Here is a 23,738-nt window from a genome sequence, read left to right on the forward strand (position 1 = left end):
CAGTAATCTCACGGTCACTGTATGATCTGTCTGTACCAGTAATCTCACGGTCACTGTATGATCTGTCTGTACCAGTAATCTCACGGTCACTGTATGATCTGTCTGTACCAGTAATCTCACGGTCACTGTATGATCTGTCTGTACCAGTAATCTCACGGTCACTGTATGATCTGTCTGTGCTAGTAATATCACGGGCACTGTATGATCTGACTGTACCAGTAATCTCACGGTCACTGTATGATCTGTCTGTGCCAGTAATATCATGATCTGACTGTACCAGTAATCTCATGGTCACTGTATGATCTGTCTGTACCAGTAATGTCACGGTCACTGTATGATATCAGTGTACCAGTAATCTCACGGTCACTGTATGATCTGTCTGTATCAGTCATCTCATGTTCACTCTATGATCTGTCTGTACCAGTAACCGCACGGTCACTGTATGATCTGTCTGTACCAGTAATCCCATAGTCACTGAATGATCTGTCTGTACCAGTAATCTCACGGTCACTGTATGATCTGTCTGTACCAGTAATCCCATGGTCACTGTATGATCTGTCTGTACCAGTAATCTCACGGTCACTGTATCATCTGTCTGTACCAGTAATCCCATGGTCACTGTATGATCTGTCTGTACCAGTAATCTCACGGTCACTGTATGATCTGTCTGTCCCAATACTCTCACTGTCGCTGTATAATCTGTCCGTACCAGTAATCTCACGGTCACTGCATAATCTGTCAGTGCCAGTAATCTCACGGTCACTGTATGATCTGTCTATGCCAGTAATCTCACGGTCACGGTATAATCTGCCTGTACCAGTAGTCTCACGGTCATGTATGATCTGTCTGCACCAGTAATATCACGGTCACTGTATGATCTGAGTGTAGCAGTAATCTCATAGGCACTGTATGATCTGCCTATGCCAGTAATCTCACGGTCACGGTATCATCTGCCTGTACTAGTAATCTCACGGTCATGTATGATCTGTCTGTACCAGTAATATCACGGTCACTGTATGATCTGAGTGTACCAGTAATCTCACGGTCTCTGTATGATCTGAGTGTACCAGTAATCTCACAGTCACTGTATGATCTGTCTGTACCAGTAATCTCACGGTCTCTGTATGATCTGTCTGTACCAGTAATCTCACGGTCACTGTATGATCTGTGTGTACCAGTAATCTCACGGTCACTGTATGATCTGTCTGTACCAGTAATCTCACAGTCACTGTATGATCTGTTTGTACCAGTAATCTCACGGTCTCTGTATGATCTGAGTGTACCAGTAATCTCACGGTCACTGTAAGATCTGTCTGTACCAGTAATCTCACGGTCATTGTATGATCTGTCTGTACCAGTAATCTCACGGTCACTGTATGATCTGTCTGTACCAGTAATCTCACGGTCACTGTATGATCTGTCTGTACCAGTAATCTCACGGTCACCATATGATCTGTCTGTGTTAGTAATATCACAGGCACTGTATGATCTGACTGTACCAGTAATCTCACGGTCACTGTATGATCTGTCTGTGTTAGTAATATCACAGGCACTGTATGATCTGACTGTACCAGTAATCTCACGGTCACTGTATGATCTGTCTGTGCTAGTAATATCACGGTCACTGTATGATCTGTCTGTATCAGTAATCTCATGTTCACTCTATGATCTGTCTGTACCAGTAATCTCACGGTCACTGTATGATCTGTCTGTACCAGTAATCTCACGGTCACGGTATGATCTGTCTGTACCAGTAATCTCACGGTCACCGTATGATCTGTCTGTGCTAGTAATATCACAGGCACAGTATGATCTGACTGTACCAGTAATCTCACGGCCACTGTATAATCTGTCTGAACCAGTAATCTCACGGTCACTGTATGATCTGTCTGTACCAGTAATCTCACGGTCACTGTATGATCTGTCTGTACCAGTAATCTCACGGTCACTGTATGATCTGTCTGTACCAGTAATCTCACGGTCACTGTATAATCTGTCTGTACCAGTAATCTGACGGTCACTGTATGATCTGTCTGTACCAGTAATCTCACGGTCACTGTATGATCTGTCTGTGCCAGTAATATCATCATCTGACCGTCACAGTAATCTCACAGTCACTGTATGATCTGTCTGTACCAGTAATCTTACGGTCACTGTATGATCTGTCTGTAGCAGTACTCTCACTGCCTCTGTATAATCTGTCAGTGCCAGTAATCTCACGGTCACTGTATGATCTGTCAGTGTCAGTAATCTCACAGTCACTGTATGATCTGTCTGTACCAGTACTCTCACTGTCTCTGTATAATCTGTCTGCATCAGTAATCTCACGTTCACTGTATGATCTGTGTATACCAGTAATCTCACGGTCACTGTATGATCTGTCTGTGCCAGTAATATCACGGTCACTGTACGATCTGTGAGTGCCAGTAATCTCATGGTCACTGTATGATCTGTGTGTACCAGTAATCACACGGTCACGGTATCATCTGCCTGTACTAGTAATCTCACGGTCATGTATCATCTGTCTGTACCAGTAATATCACGGTCACTGTATGATCTGAGTGTAGCAGTAATCTCATAGGCACTGTATGATCTGCCTATGCCAGTAATCTCACGGTCACGGTATCATCTGCCTGTACTAGTAATCTCACGGTCATGTATGATCTGTCTGTACCAGTAATATCACGGTCACTGTATGATCTGAGTGTACCAGTAATCTCACGGTCTCTGTATGATCTGAGTGTACCAGTAATCTCACGGTCACTGTATGATCTGTCTGTACCAGTAATCTCACGGTCTCTGTATGATCTGTCTGTACCAGTAATCTCACGGTCACTGTATGATCTGTGTGTACCAGTAATCTCACGGTCACTGTATGATCTGTCTGTACCAGTAATCTCACGGTCACTGTATGATCTGTTTGTACCAGTAATCTCACGGTCTCTGTATGATCTGAGTGTACCAGTAATCTCACGGTCACTGTATGATCTGTCTGTACCAGTAATCTCACGGTCACTGTATGATCTGTCTGTACCAGTAATCTCACGGTCACTGTATGATCTGTCTGTACCAGTAATCTCACGGTCACTGTATGATCTGTCTGTACCAGTAATCTCACGGTCACTGTATGATCTGTCTGTACCAGTAATCTCACGGTCACTGTATGATCTGTCTGTGCTAGTAATATCACGGGCACTGTATGATCTGACTGTACCAGTAATCTCACGGTCACTGTATGATCTGTCTGTGCCAGTAATATCATGATCTGACTGTACCAGTAATCTCATGGTCACTGTATGATCTGTCTGTACCAGTAATGTCACGGTCACTGTATGATCTCAGTGTACCAGTAATCTCACGGTCACTGTATGATCTGTCTGTATCAGTCATCTCATGTTCACTCTATGATCTGTCTGTACCAGTAACCGCACGGTCACTGTATGATCTGTCTGTACCAGTAATCCCATAGTCACTGAATGATCTGTCTGTACCAGTAATCTCACGGTCACTGTATGATCTGTCTGTACCAGTAATCCCATGGTCACTGTATGATCTGTCTGTACCAGTAATCTCACGGTCACTGTATCATCTGTCTGTACCAGTAATCCCATGGTCACTGTATGATCTGTCTGTACCAGTAATATCACGGTCACTGTATGATCTGTCTGTCCCAATACTCTCACTGTCGCTGTATAATCTGTCCGTACCAGTAATCTCACGGTCACTGCATAATCTGTCAGTGCCAGTAATCTCACGGTCACTGTATGATCTGTCTATGCCAGTAATCTCACGGTCACGGTATAATCTGCCTGTACCAGTAGTCTCACGGTCATGTATGATCTGTCTGCACCAGTAATATCATGGTCACTGTATGATCTGAGTGTAGCAGTAATCTCATAGGCACTGTATGATCTGCCTATGCCAGTAATCTCACGGTCACGGTATCATCTGCCTGTACTAGTAATCTCACGGTCATGTATGATCTGTCTGTACCAGTAATATCACGGTCACTGTATGATCTGAGTGTACCAGTAATCTCACGGTCTCTGTATGATCTGAGTGTACCAGTAATCTTACAGTCACTGTATGATCTGTCTGTACCAGTAATCTCACGGTCTCTGTATGATCTGTCTGTACCAGTAATCTCACGGTCACTGTATGATCTGTGTGTACCAGTAATCTCACGGTCACTGTATGATCTGTCTGTACCAGTAATCTCACAGTCACTGTATGATCTGTTTGTACCAGTAATCTCACGGTCTCTGTATGATCTGAGTGTACCAGTAATCTCACGGTCACTGTATGATCTGTCTGTACCAGTAATCTCACGGTCACTGTATGATCTGTCTGTACCAGTAATCTCACGGTCACTGTATGATCTGTCTGTACCAGTAATCTCACGGTCACTGTATGATCTGTCTGTACCAGTAATCTCACGGTCACCATATGATCTGTCTGTGTTAGTAATATCACAGGCACTGTATGATCTGACTGTACCAGTAATCTCACGGTCACTGTATGATCTGTCTGTGTTAGTAATATCACAGGCACTGTATGATCTGACAGTACCAGTAATCTCACGGTCACTGTATGATCTGTCTGTGCTAGTAATATCACGGTCACTGTATGATCTGTCTGTATCAGTAATCTCATGTTCACTCTATGATCTGTCTGTACCAGTAATCTCACGGTCACTGTATGATCTGTCTGTACCAGTAATCTCACGGTCACGGTATGATCTGTCTGTACCAGTAATCTCATGGTCACCGTATGATCTGTCTGTGCTAGTAATATCACAGGCACTGTATGATCTGACTGTACCAGTAATCTCACGGTCACTGTATGGTCTGTCTGTGCCAGTAATATCATGATCTGACTGTACCAGTAATCTCACGGTCTCTGTATGATCTGGAAGTACCAGTAATCTCAAGGTCACTGTATGATCTGTCTGTACCAGTAATGTCACGGTCACTGTATGATCTCAGTGTACCAGTAATCTCATGGTCACTGTATGATCTGTCTGTACCAGTAATCTCACGGTCTCTGTATGATCTGAGTGTACCAGTAATCTCATGGTCACTGTATGATCTGTCTGTACCAGTAATCTCACGGTCACTGTATGATCTGTCTGTACCAGTAATCTCACGGTCACTGTATAATCTGTCTGTACCAGTAATCTGACGGTCACTGTATGATCTGTCTGTACCAGTAATCTCACGGTCACTGTATGATCTGTCTGTACCAGTAATCTCACGGTCACTGTATGATCTGTCTGTACCAGTAATCTGACGGTCACTGTATAATCTGTCTGTACCAGTAATCTGACGGTCACTGTATGATCTGTCTGCACCAGTAATCTCACGGTCACTGCATGATCTGTCTGTACCAGTAATCTCACGGTCACTGTATGATCTGTCTGTGCCAGTAATATCATCATCTGACTGTCACAGTAATCTCACAGTCACTGTATGATCTGTCTGTACCAGTAATCTCACAGTCACTGTATGATCTGTCTGTGGCAGTAATATCATCATCTGACTGTCACAGTAATCTCACGTTCACTGTATGATCTGTGTATACCAGTAATCTCACGGTCACTGTATGATCTGTCTGTGCCAGTAATATCACGGTCACTGTATGATCTGTCAGTGCCAGTAATCTCATGGTCACTGTATGATCTGTGTGTACCAGTAATCACACGGTCACGGTATCATCTGCCTGTACTAGTAATCTCACGGTCATGTATGATCTGTCTGTACCAGTAATATCACGGTCACTGTATGATCTGTCTGTACCAGTAATCTCACGGTCACTGTATGATCTGTCTGTGCTAGTAATATCACGGGCACTGTATGATCTGACTGTACCAGTAATCTCACGGTCACTGTATGATCTGTCTGTGCCAGTAATATCATGATCTGACTGTACCAGTAATCTCATGGTCTCTGTATGATCTGGAAGTACCAGTAATCTCATGGTCACTGTATGATCTGTCTGTACCAGTAATGTCACGGTCACTGTATGATCTCAGTGTACCAGTAATCTCACGGTCACTGTATGATCTGTCTGTATCAGTAATCTCATGTTCACTCTATGATCTGTCTGTACCAGTAATCGCACGGTCACTGTATGATCTGTCTGTACCAGTAATCTCACGGTCACTGTATGATCTGTCTGTACCAGTAATCCCATAGTCACTGAATGATCTGTCTGTACCAGTAATCTCACGGTCACTGTATGATCTGTCTTTACCAGTAATCCCATGGTCACTGTATGATCTGTCTGTACCAGTAATCTCACGGTCACTGCATCATCTGTCTGTACCAGTAATCCCATGGTCACTGTATGATCTGTCTGTACCAGTAATCTCACGGTCACTGTATGATCTGTCTGTACCAATACTCTCACTGTCGCTGTATAATCTGTCTGTACCAGTAATCTCACGGTCACTGTATGATCTGTCTGTGCCAGTAATATCACGGTCACTGCATAATCTGTCAGTGCCAGTAATCTCACGGTCACTGTATGATCTGTCAGTGCCAGTAATCTCATGGTCACTGTATGATGTGTGTGTACCAGTAATCTAACGGTCACTGTATGATCTGAGTGTCGCAGTAATCTCATAGGCACTGTATGATCTGTCTATGCCAGTAATCTCATGGTCACGGTATAATCTGCCTGTACCAGTAGTCTCACGGTCATGTATGATCTGTCTGTACCAGTAATATCACGGTCACTGTATGATCTGTCTGTACCAGTAATCTCACGGTCACTGTATGATCTGTCTGTACCAGTAATCTCACGGTCACTGTATGATCTGTCTGTACCAATAATCTCACGGTCACTGTATGATCTGTCTGTTCCAGTAATCTGACGGTCACTGTATGATCTGAGTGTAGCAGTAATCTCACGGTCACTGTATGATCTGTCTGTACCAGTAATCTCACGGTCTCTGTATGATCTGAGTGTACCAGTAATCCCATGGTCACTGTATGATCTGTCTGTTCCAGTAATCTCACGGTCACTGTATGATCTGTCTGTACCAGTAATCTCACGGTCACTGTATAATCTGTCTGTACCAGTAATCTGACGGTCACTGTATGATCTGTCTGTACCAGTAATCTCACGGTCACTGTATGATCTGTCTGTACCAGTAATCTCACGGTCACTGTATGATCTGTCTGTACCAGTAATCTCACGGTCACTGTATAATCTGTCTGTACCAGTAATCTGACGGTCACTGTATGATCTGTCTGCACCAGTAATCTCACGGTCACTGCATGATCTGTCTGTACCAGTAATCTCACGGTCACTGTATGATCTGTCTGTGCCAGTAATATCATCATCTGACTGTCACAGTAATCTCACAGTCACTGTATGATCTGTCTGTACCAGTAATCTCACGGTCACTGTATGATCTGTCTGTGCCAGTAATATCATCATCTGACTGTCACAGTAATCTCACGTTCACAGTATGATCTGTGTATACCAGTAATCTCACGGTCACTGTATGATCTGTCTGTGCCAGTAATATCACGGTCACTGTATGATCTGTCAGTGCCAGTAATCTCATGGTCACTGTATGATCTGTGTGTACCAGTAATCACACGGTCACGGTATCATCTGCCTCTACTAGTAATCTCACGGTCATGTATGATCTGTCTGTACCAGTAATATCACGGTCACTGTATGATCTGTCTGTACCAGTAATCTCACGGTCACTGTATGATCTGTCTGTGCTAGTAATATCACGGGCACTGTATGATCTGACTGTACCAGTAATCTCACGGTCACTGTATGATCTGTCTGTGCCAGTAATATCATGATCTGACTGTACCAGTAATCTCATGGTCTCTGTATGATCTGGAAGTACCAGTAATCTCATGGTCACTGTATGATCTGTCTGTACCAGTAATGTCACGGTCACTGTATGATCTCAGTGTACCAGTAATCTCACGGTCACTGTATGATCTGTCTGTATCAGTAATCTCATGTTCACTCTATGATCTGTCTGTACCAGTAATCGCACGGTCACTGTATGATCTGTCTGTACCAGTAATCTCACGGTCACTGTATGATCTGTCTGTACCAGTAATCCCATAGTCACTGAATGATCTGTCTGTACCAGTAATCTCACGGTCACTGTATGATCTGTCTGTACCAGTAATCCCATGGTCACTGTATGATCTGTCTGTACCAGTAATCTCACGGTCACTGCATCATCTGTCTGTACCAGTAATCCCATGGTCACTGTATGATCTGTCTGTACCAGTAATCTCACGGTCACTGTATGATCTGTCTGTACCAATACTCTCACTGTCGCTGTATAATCTGTCTGTACCAGTAATCTCACGGTCACTGTATGATCTGTCTGTGCCAGTAATATCACGGTCACTGCATAATCTGTCAGTGCCAGTAATCTCACGGTCACTGTATGATCTGTCAGTGCCAGTAATCTCATGGTCACTGTATGATGTGTGTGTACCAGTAATCTAACGGTCACTGTATGATCTGAGTGTCACAGTAATCTCATAGGCACTGTATGATCTGTCTATGCCAGTAATCTCACGGTCACGGTATAATCTGCCTGTACCAGTAGTCTCACGGTCATGTATGATCTGTCTGTACCAGTAATATCACGGTCACTGTATGATCTGTCTGTACCAGTAATCTCACGGTCACTGTATGATCTGTCTGTACCAGTAATCTCACGGTCACTGTATGATCTGTCTGTTCCAGTAATCTGACGGTCACTGTATGATCTGAGTGTAGCAGTAATCTCATAGGCACTGCATGATCTGTCTATGCCAGTAATCTCACGGTCACTGTATGATCTGTTTGTACCAGTAATCTCACGGTCACTGTATGATCTGTCTGTACCAGTAATCTCACGGTCACCGTATGATCTGTCTGTGTTAGTAATATCACAGGCACTGTATGATCTGACTGTACCAGTAATCTCACGGTCACTGTATGATCTGTCTGTACAAGTAATCTCACGTCACTGTATGATCTGTCTGTACCAGTAATCTCACGGTCACTGTATGATCTGTCTGTGCTAGTAATATCACGGGCACTGTATGATCTGACTGTACCAGTAATCTCACGGTCACTGTATGATCTGTCTGTGCAAGTAATATCATGATCTGACTGTACCAGTAATCTCATGGTCACTGTATGATCTGTCTGTACCAGTAATGTCACGGTCACTGTATGATCTCAGTGCACCAGTAATCTCACGGTCACTGTATGATCTGTCTGTATCAGTAATCTCATGTTCACTCTATGATCTGTCTGTACCAGTAATCGCACGGTCACTGTATGATCTGTCTGTACCAGTAATCCCATAGTCACTGAATGATCTGTCTGTACCAGTAATCTCACGGTCACTGTATGATCTGTCTGTACCAGTAATCCCATGGTCACTGTATGATCTGTCTGTACCAGTAATCTCACGGTCACTGTATCATCTGTCTGTACCAGTAATCCCATGGTCACTGTATGATCTGTCTGTACCAGTAATCTCACGGTCACTGTATGATCTGTCTGTACCAATACTCTCACTGTCGCTGTATAATCTGTCCGTACCAGTAATCTCACGGTCACTGCATAATCTGTCAGTGCCAGTAATCTCACGGTCACTGTATGATCTGTCTATGCCAGTAATCTCACGGTCACGGTATAATCTGCCTGTGTTAGTAATATCACAGGCACTGTATGATCTGACTGTACCAGTAATCTCACGGTCACTGTATGATCTGTCTGTACCAGTAATCTCACGGTCACTGTATGATCTGTCTGTACCAGTAATCTCACGGTCACTGTATGATCTGTCTGTGCTAGTAATATCACGGGCACTGTATGATCTGACTGTACCAGTAATCTCACGGTCACTGTATGATCTGTCTGTGCCAGTAATATCATGATCTGACTGTACCAGTAATCTCATGGTCACTGTATGATCTGTCTGTACCAGTAATGTCACGGTCACTGTATGATCTCAGTGTACCAGTAATCTCACGGTCACTGTATGATCTGTCTGTATCAGTAATCTCATGTTCACTCTATGATCTGTCTGTACCAGTAATCGCATGGTCACTGTATGATCTGTCTGTACCAGTAATCCCATAGTCACTGAATGATCTGTCTGTACCAGTAATCTCACGGTCACTGTATGATCTGTCTGTACCAGTAATCCCATGGTCACTGTATGATCTGTCTGTACCAGTAATCTCACGGTCACTGTATCATCTGTCTGTACCAGTAATCCCATGGTCACTGTATGATCTGTCTGTACCAGTAATCTCACGGTCACTGTATGATCTGTCTGTACCAATACTCTCACTGTCGCTGTATAATCTGTCCGTACCAGTAATCTCACGGTCACTGCATAATCTGTCAGTGCCAGTAATCTCACGGTCACTGTATGATCTGTCTGTACCAGTAATCTCACGGTCTCTGTATGATCTGAGTGTACCAGTAATCTCATGGTCACTGTATGATCTGTCTGTACCAGTAATCTCACGGTCACTGTATGATCTGTCTGTACCAGTAATCTCACGGTCACTGTATAATCTGTCTGTACCAGTAATCTGACGGTCACTGTATGATCTGTCTGTACCAGTAATCTCACGGTCACTGTATGATCTGTCTGTACCAGTAATCTCACAGTCACTGTATGATCTGTCTGTACCAGTAATCTCACGGTCACTGTATAATCTGTCTGTACCAGTAATCTGACGGTCACTGTATTATCTGTCTGTACCAGTAATCTCACGGTCACTGCATGATCTGTCTGTACCAGTAATCTCACGGTCACTGTATGATCTGTCTGTGCCAGTAATATCATCATCTGACTGTCACAGTAATCTCACAGTCACTGTATGATCTGTCTGTACCAGTAATCTCACGGTCACTGTATGATCTGTCTGTGCCAGTAATATCATCATCTGACTGTCACAGTAATCTCACGTTCACTGTATGATCTGTGTATACCAGTAATCTCACGGTCACTGTATGATCTGTCTATGCCAGTAATATCACGGTCACTGTATGATCTGTCAGTGCCAGTAATCTCATGGTCACTGTATGATCTGTGTGTACCAGTAATCACACGGTCACGGTATCATCTGCCTGTACTAGTAATCTCACGGTCATGTATGATCTGTCTGTACCAGTAATATCACGGTCACTGTATGATCTGTCTGTACCAGTAATCTCACGGTCACTGTATGATCTGTCTGTGCTAGTAATATCACGGGCACTGTATGATCTGACTGTACCAGTAATCTCACGGTCACTGTATGATCTGTCTGTGCCAGTAATATCATGATCTGACTGTACCAGTAATCTCATGGTCTCTGTATGATCTGGAAGTACCAGTAATCTCATGGTCACCGTATGATCTGTCTGTACCAGTAATGTCACGGTCACTGTATGATCTCAGTGTACCAGTAATCTCACGGTCACTGTATGATCTGTCTGTATCAGTAATCTCATGTTCACTCTATGATCTGTCTGTACCAGTAATCGCACGGTCACTGTATGATCTGTCTGTACAAGTAATCCCATAGTCACTGAATGATCTGTCTGTACCAGTAATCTCACGGTCACTGTATGATCTGTCTGTACCAGTAATCCCATGGTCACTGTATGATCTGTCTGTACCAGTAATCTCACGGTCACTGCATCATCTGTCTGTACCAGTAATCCCATGGTCACTGTATGATCTGTCTGTACCAGTAATCTCACGGTCACTGTATGATCTGTCTGTACCAATACTCTCACTGTCGCTGTAAAATCTGTCTGTACCAGTAATCTCACGGTCACTGTATGATCTGTCTGTGCCAGTAATATCACGGTCACTGCATAATCTGTCAGTGCCAGTAATCTCACGGTCACTGTATGATCTGTCAGTGCCAGTAATCTCATGGTCACTGTATGTTGTGTGTGTACCAGTAATCTAACGGTCACTGTATGATCTGAGTGTTGCAGTAATCTCATAGGCACTGTATGATCTGTCTATGCCAGTAATCTCACGGTCACGGTATAATCTGCCTGTACCAGTAGTTTCACGGTCATGTATGATCTGTCTGTACCAGTAATATCACGGTCACTGTATGATCTGTCTGTACCAGTAATCTCACGGTCACTGTATGATCTGTCTGTACCAGTAATCTCACGGTCACTGTATGATCTGTCTGTACCAATAATCTCACGGTCACTGTATGATCTGTCTGTTCCAGTAATCTGACAGTCACTGTATGATCTGAGTGTAGCAGTAATCTCATAGGCACTGTATGATCTGTCTATGCCAGTAATCTCACAGTCACTGTATGATCTGTCTGTACCAGTAATCTCATGGTCACCGTATGATCTGTCTGTGTTAGTAATATCACAGGCACTGTATGATCTGACTGTACCAGTAATCTCACGGTCACTGTATGATCTGTCTGTACCAGTAATCTCACGGTCACTGTATGATCTGTCTGTACCAGTAATCTCACGGTCACTGTATGATCTGTCTGTGCTAGTAATATCACGGGCACTGTATGATCTGACTGTACCAGTAATCTCACGGTCACTGTATGATCTGTCTGTGCCAGTAATATCATGATCTGACTGCACCAGTAATCTCATGGTCACTGTATGATCTGTCTGTACCAGTAATGTCACGGTCACTGTATGATCTCAGTGTACCAGTAATCTCACGGTCACTGTATGATCTGTCTGTACCAGTAATCGCACGGTCACTGTATGATCTGTCTGTACCAGTAATCCCATAGTCACTGAATGATCTGTCTGTACCAGTAATCTCACGGTCACTGTATGATCTGTCTGTACCAGTAATCCCATGGTCTCTGTATGATCTGTCTGTACCAGTAATCTCACGGTCACTGTATCATCTGTCTGTACCAGTAATCCCATGGTCACTGTATGATCTGTCTGTACCAGTAATCTGACGGTCACTGTATGATCTGTCTGTACCAATACTCTCACTGTCGCTGTATAATCTGTCCGTACCAGTAATCTCACGGTCACTGCATAATCTGTCAGTGCCAGTAATCTCACGGTCACTGTATGATCTGTCTATGCCAGTAATCTCACGGTCACGGTATAATCTGCCTGTACCAGTAGTCTCATGGTCATGTATGATCTGTCTGTACCAGTAATATCACGGTCACTGTATGATCTGAGTGTAGCAGTAATCTCATAGGCACTGTATGATCAGCCTATGCCAGTAATCTCACGGTCACGGTATCATCTGCCTGTACTAGTAATCTCACGGTCATGTATGATCTGTCTGTACCAGTAATATCACGGTCACTGTATGATCTGAGTGTACCAGTAATCTCACGGTCTCTGTATGATCTGAGTGTACCTGTAATCTCACGGTCACTGTATGATCTGTCTGTTCCAGTAATCTCACGGTCTCTGTATGATCTGTCTGTACCAGTAATCTCACGGTCACTGTATGATCTGTGTGTACCAGTAATCTCACGGTCACTGTATGATCTGTCTGTACCAGTAATCTCACGGTCACTGTATGATCTGTTTGTACCAGTAATCTCACGGTCTCTGTATGATCTGAGTGTACCAGTAATCTCACGGTCACTGTATGATCTGTCTGTACCAGTAATCTCACGGTCACTGTATGATCTGTCTGTACCAGTAATCTCACGGTCACTGTATGATCTGTCTGTACCAGTAATCTCACGGTCACTGTATGATCTGTCTGTACCAGTAATCTCACGGTCACCGTATGATCTGTCTGTGTTAGTAATATCACAGGCACTGTATGATCTGACTGTACCAGTAATCTCACGGTCACTGTATGATCTGTCTGTGTTAGTAATATCACAGGCACTGTATGATCTGACTGTACCAGTAATCTCACGGTCACTGTATGATCTGTCTGTGCTAGTAATATCACGGTCACTGTATGATCTGTCTGTTTCAGTAATCTCATGTTCACTCTATGATCTGTCTGTACCAGTAATCTCACGGTCACTGTATGATCTGTCTGTACCAGTAATCTCACGGTCACTGTATGATCTGTCTGTACCAGTAATCTCACGGTCACCGTATGATCTGTCTGTGCTAGTAATATCACAGGCACTGTATGATCTGACTGTACCAGTAATCTCACGGTCACTGTATGGTCTGTCTGTGCCAGTAATATCATGATCTGACTGTACCAGTAATCTCACGGTCTCTGTATGATCTGGAAGTACCAGTAATCTCAAGGTCACTGTATGATCTGTCTGTACCAGTAATGTCACGGTCACTGTATGATCTCAGTGTACCAGTAATCTCACGGTCACTGTATGATCTGTCTGTACCAGTAATCTCACAGTCTCTGTATGATCTGAGTGTACCAGTAATCTCTTGGTCACTGTATGATCTGTCTGTACCAGTAATCTCACGGTCACTGTATGATCTGTCTGTACCAGTAATCTCACGGTCACTGTATAATCTGTCTGCACCAGTAATCTGACGGTCACTGTATGATCTGTCTGTACCAGTAATCTCACGGTCACTGTATGATCTGTCTGTACCAGTAATCTCACGGTCACTGTATGATCTGTCTGTACCAGTAATCTCACGGTCACTGTATAATCTGTCTGTACCAGTAATCTGACGGTCACTGTATGATCTGTCTGTACCAGTAATCTCACGGTCACTGCATGATCTGTCTGTACCAGTAATCTCACGGTCACTGTATGATCTGTCTGTGCCAGTAATATCATCATCTGACTGTCACAGTAATCTCACAGTCACTGTATGATCTGTCTGTACCAGTAATCTCACGGTCACTGTATGATCTGTCTGTGCCAGTAATATCATCATCTGACTGTCACAGTAATCTCACGTTCACTGTATGATCTGTGTATACCAGTAATCTCACGGTCACTGTATGATCTGTCTGTGCCAGTAATATCACGGTCACTGTATGATCTGTCAGTGCCAGTAATCTCATGGTCACTGTATGATCTGTGTGTACCAGTAATCACACGGTCACGGTATCATCTGCCTGTACTTGTAATCTCACGGTCATGTATGATCTGTCTGTACCAGTAATATCACGGTCACTGTATGATCTGTCTGTACCAGTAATCTCACGGTCACTGTATGATCTGTCTGTGCTAGTAATATCACGGGCACTGTATGATCTGACTGTACCAGTAATCTCACGGTCACTGTATGATCTGTCTGTGCCAGTAATATCATGATCTGACTGTACCAGTAATCTCATGGTCTCTGTATGATCTGGAAGTACCAGTAATCTCATGGTCACTGTATGATCTGTCTGTACCAGTAATGTCACGGTCACTGTATGATCTCAGTGTACCAGTAATCTCACGGTCACTGTATGATCTGTCTGTATCAGTAATCTCATGTTCACTCTATGATCTGTCTGTACCAGTAATCGCACGGTCACTGTATGATCTGTCTGTACCAGTAATCTCACGGTCACTGTATGATCTGTCTGTACCAGTACACTCACTGTCTCTGTATAATCTGTCTGTACCAGTAATCTCACGGTCACTGTATGATCTGTCTGTACCAGTAATCTCACGGTCACTGTATGATCTGTCTGTACCAGTAATCCCATAGTCACTGAATGATCTGTCTGTACCAGTAATCTCACGGTCACTGTATGATCTGTCTGTACCAGTAATCCCATGGTCACTGTATGATCTGTCTATGCCAGTAATCTCACGGTCACTGTATGATCTGTTTGTACCAGTAATCTCACGGTCACTGTATGATCTGTCTGTACCAGTAATCTCACGGTCACCGTATGATCTGTCTGTGTTAGTAATATCACAGGCACTGTATGATCTGACTGTACCAGTAATCTCACGGTCACTGTATGATCTGTCTGTACCAGTAATCTCACGGTCACTGTATGATCTGTCTGTACCAGTAATCTCACGGTCACTGTATGATCTGTCTGTGCTAGTAATATCACGGGCACTGTATGATCTGACTGTACCAGTAATCTCACGGTCACTGTATGATCTGTCTGTGCCAGTAATATCATGATCTGACTGTACCAGTAATCTCATGGTCACTGTATGATCTGTCTGTACCAGTAATGTCACGGTCACTGTATGATCTCAGTGTACCAGTAATCTCACGGTCACTGTATGATCTGTCTGTATCAGTAATCTCATGTTCACTCTATGATCTGTCTGTACCAGTAATCGCACGGTCACTGTATGATCTGTCTGTACCAGTAATCCCATAGTCACTGAATGATCTGTCTGTACCAGTAATCTCACGGTCACTGTATGATCTGTCTGTACCAGTAATCCCATGGTCACTGTATGATCTGTCTGTACCAGTAATCTCACGGTCACTGTATCATCTGTCTGTACCAGTAATCCCATGGTCACTGTATGATCTGTCTGTACCAGTAATCTCACGGTCACTGTATGATCTGTCTGTACCAATACTCTCACTGTCGCTGTATAATCTGTCCGTACCAGTAATCTCACAGTCACTGCATAATCTGTCAGTGCCAGTAATCTCACGGTCACTGTATGATCTGTCTATGCCAGTAATCTCACGGTCACGGTATAATCTGCCTGTGTTAGTAATATCACAGGCACTGTATGATCTGACTGTACCAGTAATCTCACGGTCACTGTATAATCTGTCTGTACCAGTAATCTGACGGTCACTGTATGATCTGTCTGTACCAGTAATCTCACGGTCACTGCATGATCTGTCTGTACCAGTAATCTCACGGTCACTGTATGATCTGTCTGTGCCAGTAATATCATCATCTGACTGTCACAGTAATCTCACAGTCACTGTATGATCTGTCTGTACCAGTAATCTCACGGTCACTGTATGATCTGTCTGTGCCAGTAATATCATCATCTGACTGTCACAGTAATCTCACGTTCACTGTATGATCTGTGTATACCAGTAATCTCACGGTCACTGTATGATCTGTCTGTGCCAGTAATATCACGGTCACTGTATGATCTGTCAGTGCCAGTAATCTCATGGTCACTGTATGATCTGTGTGTACCAGTAATCACACGGTCACGGTATCATCTGCCTGTACTAGTAATCTCACGGTCATGTATGATCTGTCTGTACCAGTAATATCACGGTCACTGTATGATCTGTCTGTACCAGTAATCTCACGGTCACTGTATGATCTGTCTGTGCTAGTAATATCACGGGCACTGTATGATCTGACTGTACCAGTAATCTCACGGTCACTGTATGATCTGTCTGTGCCAGTAATATCATGATCGGACTGTACCAGTAATCTCATGGTCTCTGTATGATCTGGAAGTACCAGTAATCTCATGGTCACTGTATGATCTGTCTGTACCAGTAATGTCACGGTCACTGTATGATCTCAGTGTACCAGTAATCTCACGGTCACTGTATGATCTGTCTGTATCAGTAATCTCATGTTCACTCTATGATCTGTCTGTACCAGTAATCGCACGGTCACTGTATGATCTGTCTGTACCAGTAATCTCACGGTCACTGTATGATCTGTCTGTACCAGTAATCCCATAGTCACTGAATGATCTGTCTGTACCAGTAATCTCACGGTCACTGTATGATCTGTCTGTACCAGTAATCCCATGGTCACTGTATGATCTGTCTATGCCAGTAATCTCACGGTCACTGTATGATCTGTTTGTACCAGTAATCTCACGGTCACTGTATGATCTGTCTGTACCAGTAATCTCACGGTCACCGTATGTTCTGTCTGTGTTAGTAATATCACAGGCACTGTATGATCTGACTGTACCAGTAATCTCACAGTCACTGTATGATCTGTCTGTACCAGTAATCTCACGGTCACTGTATGATCTGTCTGTACCAGTAATCTCACGGTCACTGTATGATCTGTCTGTGCTAGTAATATCACGGGCACTGTATGATCTGACTGTGCCAGTAATATCATGATCTGACTGTACCAGTAATCTCATGGTCACTGTCTGATCTGTCTGTACCAGTAATGTCACGGTCACTGTATGATCTCAGTGTACCAGTAATCTCACGGTCACTGTATGATCTGTCTGTATCAGTAATCTCATGTTCACTCTATGATCTGTCTGTACCAGTAATCGCACGGTCACTGTATGATCTGTCTGTACCAGTAATCCCATAGTCACTGAATGATCTGTCTGTACCAGTAATCTCACGGTCACTGTATGATCTGTCTGTACCAGTAATCCCATGGTCACTGTATGATCTGTCTGTACCAGTAATCTCACGGTCACTGTATCATCTGTCTGTACCAGTAATCCCATGGTCACTGTATGATCTGTCTGTACCAGTAATCTCACGGTCACTGTATGATCTGTCTGTACCAATACTCTCACTGTCGCTGTATAATCTGTCCGTACCAGTAATCTCACGGTCACTGCATAATCTGTCAGTGCCAGTAATCTCACGGTCACTGTATGATCTGTCTAAGCCAGTAATCTCACGGTCACGGTATAATCTGCCTGTGTTAGTAATATCACAGGCACTGTATGATCTGACTGTACCAGTAATCTCACGGTCACTGTATGATCTGTCTGTACCAGTAATCTCACGGTCACTGTATGATCTGTCTGTGCTAGTAATATCACGGGCACTGTATGATCTGACTGTACCAGTAATCTCACGGTCACTGTATGATCTGTCTGTGCCAGTAATATCATGATCTGACTGTACCAGTAATCTCATGGTCACTGTATGATCTGTCTGTACCAGTAATGTCACGGTCACTGTATGATCTCAGTGTACCAGTAATCTCACGGTCACTGTATGATCTGTCTGTATCAGTAATCTCATGTTCACTCTATGATCTGTCTGTACCAGTAATCGCACGGTCACTGTATGATCTGTCTGTACCAGTAATCCCATAGTCACTGAATGATCTGTCTGTACCAGTAATCTCACGGTCACTGTATGATCTGTCTGTACCAGTAATCCCATGGTCTCTGTATGATCTGTCTGTACCAGTAATCTCACGGTCACTGTATCATCTGTCTGTACCAGTAATCCCATGGTCACTGTATGATCTGTCTGTACCAGTAATCTCACGGTCACTGTATGATCTGTCTGTACCAATACTCTCACTGTCGCTGTATAATCTGTCCGTACCAGTAATCTCACGGTCACTGCATAATCTGTCAGTGCCAGTAATCTCACGGTCACTGTATGATCTGTCTGTACCAGTAATCTCACGGTCTCTGTATGATCTGAGTGTGCCAGTAATCTCATGGTCACTGTATGATCTGTCTGTACCAGTAATCTCACGGTCACTGTATGATGTGTCTGTACCAGTAATCTCACGGTCACTGTATAATCTGTCTGTACCAGTAATCTGACGGTCACTGTATGATCTGCCTGTACCAGTAATCTCACGGTCACTGTATGATCTGTCTGTACCAGTAATCTCACGGTCACTGTATGATCTGTCTGTACCAGTAATCTCACGGTCACTGTATAATCTGTCTGTACCAGTAATCTGACGGTCACTGTATGATCTGTCTGTACCAGTAATCTCATGGTCACTGCATGATCTGTCTGTACCAGTAATCTCACGGTCACTGTATGATCTGTCTGTGCCAGTAATCTCACGGTCACCGTATGATCTGTCTGTGTTAGTAATATCACAGGCACTGTATGATCTGACTGTACCAGTAATCTCACAGTCACTGTATGATCTGTCTGTACCAGTAATCTCACGGTCACTGTATGATCTGTCTGTACCAGTAATCTCACGGTCACTGTATGATCTGTCTGTGCTAGTAATATCACGGGCACTGTATGATCTGACTGTACCAGTAATCTCACGGTCACTGTATGATCTGTCTGTGCCAGTAATATCATGATCTGACTGTACCAGTAATCTCATGGTCACTGTCTGATCTGTCTGTACCAGTAATGTCACGGTCACTGTATGATCTCAGTGTACCAGTAATCTCACGGTCACTGTATGATCTGTCTGTATCAGTAATCTCATGTTCACTCTATGATCTGTCTGTACCAGTAATCGCACGGTCACTGTATGATCTGTCTGTACCAGTAATCCCATAGTCACTGAATGATCTGTCTGTACCAGTAATCTCACGGTCACTGTATGATCTGTCTGTACCAGTAATCCCATGGTCACTGTATGATCTGTCTGTACCAGTAATCTCACGGTCACTGTATCATCTGTCTGTACCAGTAATCCCATGGTCACTGTATGATCTGTCTGTACCAGTAATCTCACGGTCACTGTATGATCTGTCTGTACCAATACTCTCACTGTCGCTGTATAATCTGTCCGTACCAGTAATCTCACGGTCACTGCATAATCTGTCAGTGCCAGTAATCTCACGGTCACTGTATGATCTGTCTAAGCCAGTAATCTCATGGTCACGGTATAATCTGCCTGTGTTAGTAATATCACAGGCACTGTATGATCTGACTGTACCAGTAATCTCACGGTCACTGTATGATCTGTCTGTACCAGTAATCTCACGGTCACTGTATGATCTGTCTGTACCAGTAATCTCACGGTCACTGTATGTTCTGTCTGTGCTAGTAATATCACGGGCACTGTATGATCTGACTGTACCAGTAATCTCACGGTCACTGTATGATCTGTCTGTGCCAGTAATATCATGATCTGACTGTACCAGTAATCTCATGGTCACTGTATGATCTGTCTGTACCAGTAATGTCACGGTCACTGTATGATCTCAGTGTACCAGTAATCTCACGGTCACTGTATGATCTGTCTGTATCAGTAATCTCATGTTCACTCTATGATCTGTCTGTACCAGTAATCGCACGGTCACTGTATGATCTGTCTGTACCAGTAATCCCATAGTCACTGAATGATCTGTCTGTACCAGTAATCTCACGGTCACTGTATGATCTGTCTGTACCAGTAATCCCATGGTCACTGTATGATCTGTCTGTACCAGTAATCTCACGGTCACTGTATCATCTGTCTGTACCAGTAATCCCATGGTCACTGTATGATCTGTCTGTACCAGTAATCTCACGGTCACTGTATGATCTGTCTGTACCAATACTCTCACTGTCGCTGTATAATCTGTCCGTACCAGTAATCTCACGGTCACTGCATAATCTGTCAGTGCCAGTAATCTCACGGTCACTGTATGATCTGTCTGTACCAGTAATCTCACGGTCTCTGTATGATCTGAGTGTGCCAGTAATCTCATGGTCACTGTATGATCTGTCTGTACCAGTAATCTCACGGTCACTGTATGATCTGTCTGTACCAGTAATCTCACGGTCACTGTATAATCTGTCTGTACCAGTAATCTGACGGTCACTGTATGATCTGTCTGTACCAGTAATCTCACGGTCACTGTGTGATCTGTCTGTACCAGTAATCTCACGGTCACTGTATGATCTGTCTGTACCAGTAATCTCACGGTCACTGTATAATCTGTCTGTACCAGTAATCTGACGGTCACTGTATGATCTGTCTGTACCAGTAATCTCACGGTCACTGCATGATCTGTCTGTACCAGTAATCTCACGGTCACTGTATGATCTGTCTGTGCCAGTAATATCATCATCTGACTGTCACAGTAATCTCACAGTCACTGTATGATCTGTCTGTACCAGTAATCTCACGGTCACTGTATGATCTGTCTGTGCCAGTAATATCATCATCTGACTGTCACAGTAATCTCACGTTCACTGTATGATCTGTGTATACCAGTAATATCACGGTCACTGTATGATCTGTCTGTGCCAGTAATATCACGGTCACTGTATGATCTGTCTGTGCTAGTAATATCACGGGCACTGTATGATCTGACTGTACCAGTAATCTCACGGTCACTGTATGATCTGTCTGTGCCAGTAATATCATGATCTGACTGTACCAGTAATCTCATGGTCTCTGTATGATCTGGAAGTACCAGTAATCTCATGGTCACCGTATGATCTGTCTGTACCAGTAATGTCACGGTCACTGTATGATCTCAGTGTACCAGTAATCTCACGGTCACTGTATGATCTGTCTGTATCAGTAATCTCATGTTCACTCTATGATCTGTCTGTACCAGTAATCGCACGGTCACTGTATGATCTGTCTGTACCAGTAATCTCACGGTCACTGTATGATCTGTCTGTACCAGTAATCCCATAGTCACTGAATGATCTGTCTGTACCAGTAATCTCACGGTCACTGTATGATCTGTCTGTACCAGTAATCCCATGGTCGCTGTATGATCTGTCTGTACCAGTAATCTCACGGTCACTGCATCATCTGTCTGTACCAGTAATCCCATGGTCACTGTATGATCTGTCTGTACCAGTAATCTCACGGTCACTGTATGATCTGTCTGTACCAATACTCTCACTGTCGCTGTATAATCTGTCTGTACCAGTAATCTCACGGTCACTGTATGATCTGTCTGTGCCAGTAATATCACGGTCACTGCATAATCTGTCAGTGCCAGTAATCTCACGGTCACTGTATGATCTGTCAGTGCCAGTAATCTCATGGTCACTGTATGATGTGTGTGTACCAGTAATCTAACGGTCACTGTATGATCTGAGTGTCGCAGTAATCTCATAGGCACTGTATGATCTGTCTATGCCAGTAATCTCACGGTCACGGTATAATCTGCCTGTACCAGTAGTCTCACGGTCATGTATGATCTGTCTGTACCAGTAATATCACGGTCACTGTATGATCTGTCTGTACCAGTAATCTCACGGTCACTGTATGATCTGTCTGTACCAGTAATCTCACGATCACTGTATGATCTGTCTGTACCAATAATCTCACGGTCACTGTATGATCTGTCTGTTCCAGTAATCTGACGGTCACTGTATGATCTGAGTGTAGCAGTAATCTCATAGGCACTGTATGATCTGTCTATGCCAGTAATCTCACGGTCACTGTATGATCTGTTTGTACCAGTAATCTCACGGTCACTGTATGATCTGTCTGTACCAGTAATCTCACGGTCACCGTATGATCTGTCTGTGTTAGTAATATCACAGGCACTGTATGATCTGACTGTACCAGTAATCTCACGGTCACTGTATGATCTGTCTGTACCAGTAATCTCACGGTCACTGTATGATCTGTCTGTGCTAGTAATATCACGGGCACTGTATGATCTGACTGTACCAGTAATCTCACGGTCACTGTATGATCTGTCTGTGCCAGTAATATCATGATCTGACTGTACCAGTAATCTCATGGTCACTGTATGATCTGTCTGTACCAGTAATGTCACGGTCACTGTATGATCTCAGTGTACCAGTAATCTCACGGTCACTGTATGATCTGTCTGTACCAGTAATCGCACGGTCACTGTATGATCTGTCTGTACCAGTAATCCCATAGTCACTGAATGATCTGTCTGTACCAGTAATCTCACGGTCACTGTATGATCTGTCTGTACCAGTAATCCCATGGTCACTGTATGATCTGTCTGTACCAGTAATCTCACGGTCACTGTATCATCTGTCTGTACCAGTAATCCCATGGTCACTGTATGATCTGTCTGTACCAGTAATCTCACGGTCACTGTATGATCTGTCTGTACCAATACTCTCACTGTCACTGTATAATCTGTCCGTACCAGTAATCTCACGGTCACTGCATAATCTGTCAGTGCCAGTAATCTCACGTTCACTGTATGATCTGTCTATGCCAGTAATCTCACGGTCACGGTATAATCTGCCTGTACCAGTAGTCTCACGGTCATGTATGA

General features: G+C 43.7%; 1 protein-coding gene across 1 annotated transcript in view; it reads right to left on the reverse strand.

Moving 5' to 3' along the window:
• LOC147096304 (zinc-binding protein A33-like) overlaps nucleotides 1-23,738 on the reverse strand; it is a 75,204-nt gene that overhangs the window by 14,100 nt on the left and 37,366 nt on the right. The window lies entirely within an intron of this gene.

Source organism: Somniosus microcephalus, unplaced genomic scaffold (genome assembly GCF_052327205.1).
Source record: "Somniosus microcephalus isolate GS21.2 unplaced genomic scaffold, FLI_Smic_1.0 unresolved_chr1, whole genome shotgun sequence".
In the NCBI taxonomy this organism is placed as follows: Eukaryota; Metazoa; Chordata; class Chondrichthyes; order Squaliformes; family Somniosidae; genus Somniosus; species Somniosus microcephalus.